Here is a 3,800-nt window from a genome sequence, read left to right on the forward strand (position 1 = left end):
TTTGCTATGTTTCCCATAGCAAACATACAAGTACAGACAAACTTTCTTGACCTGAAGGAGAGCTTGGAGAGGTTGGTGGATTTTAAGTTCAGCGGGTAATCGCTTCAATTTATCAGCTGCAATAGTGGAACAAATAATAGTGATTAACTTAATTGAAAACTAAATATTTTCTCAACTGAATAGGCAAAATGAATTGGTGGCAACTGCTCTTTGACGCATCTCCCCCGTCGATTAGTTGCACTCCAACAGACTTTGATAAGACTTAACTTGCACTCAATTATTATTTGCTCTCAAAACATTTTGTGCATTTCACAGCCCCCACTATACTCTTAGAGCACACCAAGCCAATTATATCCTCCTTAAATGAACAGAAAATCCTCTGTGAGGTTGAAAATGTCCATCCTCTCTTTATCTCTGCCACATGTGGGTAAACACAAATGGTATTATTTTATCATTCCATTTGTTCTCTTTTTCTTTCATATGGATTGCAATGTACTACTTTTCTTTTCATAAGTGAGTGATTTCACCGCACAATTAAAAATCCAAAATATCATTCATTCCTTTGGGATTCAAAGCTTAAACATCAAATCTTTACTGTGAGAAAGGGAAATGTTAGTCCAACACACAGAAAGGTTGCTGCTAGCCTCATGAGTCACCATTTTCATTGGGACTCTTAATGAAAGCAGACATGGCCTGTCTGACCTCCCCACATTCCCATTACCTAGTTAAACAACCTCCTTAATTGCTTTAAAAATACAGCAAGTCCCAAGAATGTTCATTAAATGACGCGAGTTTGTTTACTTTGTATGAGAAGTCTCTGACGATGTAACATTTACAGAATAAGTGTTACTTGTCATTCAGATTGAGATTATAAGTAGTGGCTGAAATGGTTACTCAATTTTTCTTTAAATAAAAGAAAAAGATTTTGCCAAAAGAGCTCTTAACACTGCAGTTTTTTTTTTTCCCTTTGACCTTGTTCTTCACCGGCTTCTTACAAATGCAAATTGCCAAGTTTGATTTGAAATTTGATTTGCTTTAGAAAGAAAAAAAAATTGCCAGTTCACCCCACAAGGACATAAGAGGCAGGCGAGCTCTTCAGCGTGACCGTGACAGGTAGCTCGTTTTAATGGCATCTTTCATAACATCATCAACCGACTCAATGCACTCAGTCCAGGACCAATTTAACACGAAACTCCATGAAATCAGTCAACGTGCAGAAAATGAAGTTTTACCCCTCGTGCGGCAGCAGTTCAATTTAGACGTGGTCTGACATCTTAATGCCAACCTAAGGTTTTTTAAATCTCATCGTTTGCCTTCGGGTGCAAACAGTTACAACGGCTGCCATGGGAACCACGCCAGCTTAAAACTAAAACGGTGCTAGATGGTGTTAGATGACTTCGAGATGCAGATTTGATTATCAACAAAATCATGTTCAAAACAGAAAAGGTGCTTGTAATTTGTATTCTCTGAAAAGTCTTGCTAGGCTGTAAGGAGTTTCATGCCAAGATATTTCATGACATTAGAATATCACCACATTTTATGTCAAGTAAAATCTGTCTCACTTCTATAGGTATGTAACAGTGACTAGTGAAAACGGTGTAGGATGTCACCAAAGCCCTGAATTTGAAGGTTAGTACTTTATATGTCACAATTTTAATCCATGTTTGAAACTCTTGGCTTATTAAAGTTAGCTAAATTATCAGTATCATCTTTTGCAGCTTTCTCACTTTATAAAGGAGTGTTTGATCATCTTTAATTTAAAATATAAAACTCCTCAAGGAAAAACAGATTACTTAAAACACAAATTGGCCTTTGTGAAAACAATAGTGTGTGAAAACACAAACGAGCTTTTTGATGATATTTGTCATTAGGACCATCGATATGTTAAATTTAAACCAACTTAATACATTTTACATACTCATTGGCCCTTCAGGACGGCCTTTCTCATTGAGTAGATTGAAAGAATAGAACTAGATTCTTCATAGTATGCCCAGAACACTGCAGCAGGACATGTAGAAAAACAAAAAGGAATAATCAAAAAGTATTTTCACATGATAGTATTAGATTTGTTGGCTACAGATGATGATCTGCAACATCCCAGAGACGCTCTGTCAGTGACTGTCAAGGCCAATTGTCAAGTCTTGGAGATTCCTGAGGTGTTGAAGAGAGCCCAAACTCAATATCTGTCTGGTTTGTCTGTTTTCCTTTACAGCCTTTAAGTTTTCTGAAATACAATGACTTCACTTCACACTCTTCCACACCTGCTCTCCCAAGAAAAGGGTTGAAAAAGAGAGGCAAAACCTCCTTTCAACATCTACCAACTCAAATATCTGCCTGTCTAAAGCACACAGAGAGGAAGCATGAGGCAGACGCTCACAGAGAGGGAGTTTCTTCTTTAAAAAAAAACTGAATCTTTTAACAGTTTTGTGAATTTGCATGAGTGAAAGAGAGCAATAGCTTACCTGTTGAGTGACACCAAGGCTCAGGAGCAACTTTTTGTCTTCCTGATCTACAGATAGCTCTGTGAACGCAAGTGAGCAACCGAGATGTTAAGGAATGCCAATGGGACTCTCCCCTTCACTCACTCCTTCCTCTATGTCAGAGGTGCACAGATAAAAAAAAGAGAGACGCCATATTACACAAACTGAAGATGGAAGTGAGGTTGTGTGTGCGTGCGTGTGTGTGTGACAAGCGTGATGTCTTGCAAAAAGTATCCATACCCATTGAAAAGTTTTATGTTCTATCACACTACAACCACCGGTTTGTGATGTGGATCGTTTTATTGGGATTTTATAGACCAAGACAAAGTAGTGTACAGCTGTGATGAGGAAGGAAAATTGTATATTATTTCCAAAGCTTACAAGTTAAAACTGAAAAGTGTGGTGGGATTTCATATTCATCTTCCCAACGTCAATACATTGTACAACCTCTCACTGCAGTTGCGGTTGCATATCTTTTTGGAAATGTTTCAGCCAGCTCTGAACATCTGGAGCGATAAACTTTTGCCCATGCTCTACAAAATACCTAAAGCTCTGAATTTTTTTTTTTTTTTTTTAGCACCACAGGGATCTGGATTAGAAAATTGATTTTTGTGAGCATCAGTTTTCAAGTCTTGCCACAGATGCCCAGTTGAATTTTGGTATGGGCTTTTAACACACCTTCTTAACACATCAATGTATTTTCCAGACTCTCCTTGTCAAGTCTTGTGCAGTCTCTCACATAGTTTTTTTTAGCCTCACAAGTAGTGATATGTATTTGGCTTCATTCACATCCCTATTACCTCCAATCAACTTAAATTTTATTTAATCTAAACAGAGCATCCTATTACATACGTTTGCTGCGTCTCCTGAAATGGTTGATGGTAAACTGCAAACAGGACTTTTTATGTTGTTCTTCTCTCTCTTCAAACGAAACCTAATTTGTGAAGCGCAGCACAAATACTTACTCTGTCATCAGATTATTCTACCCAAGTAGTGAATCTCTGGAGCTCTTCCAGATGTGGACCTCTTGGGAACTTTTCTGATTAATACTCTCCTTGTCTTACATGATATTTTAGGCGAATGGATATATCATACTCTTTCCATTTACAAATGATGGATTGATGATCGTTAGATCTGAAGGCTTTTGGTTGTACTGGGTTTTATTTAAAAGTAGCATAATAAAGAAAGGTTGGCTGTAATGTCTTCAGATCATTTCTTTATTAAAGGCATTAGAAACCATGTATCTTTTTCCTTACGTGGTACAGTTATGTGCCACTTTGTCTGGTCTGAGTCCCAGTCAAACAGGCCAAGGTTTGTAAC

General features: G+C 37.7%; 1 protein-coding gene across 2 annotated transcripts in view; it reads right to left on the reverse strand.

Moving 5' to 3' along the window:
• The window catches only part of nphs1 (NPHS1 adhesion molecule, nephrin), a 62,634-nt gene extending 60,094 nt beyond the window's left edge, over positions 1–2,540 (reverse strand). For both annotated transcript variants that reach the window (XM_008432426.1, XM_008432425.1), the window contains exon 1: positions 2,463–2,540. The gene's annotated coding sequence lies outside the window, so the exon portion shown is untranslated. The remainder of the gene's footprint in view (positions 1–2,462) is intronic.
• Between the last annotated feature and the right edge of the window lie 1,260 nt (positions 2,541–3,800).

This window comes from Poecilia reticulata, linkage group LG16 (assembly GCF_000633615.1).
Source record: "Poecilia reticulata strain Guanapo linkage group LG16, Guppy_female_1.0+MT, whole genome shotgun sequence".
NCBI classification, from domain to species: domain Eukaryota; kingdom Metazoa; phylum Chordata; class Actinopteri; order Cyprinodontiformes; family Poeciliidae; genus Poecilia; species Poecilia reticulata.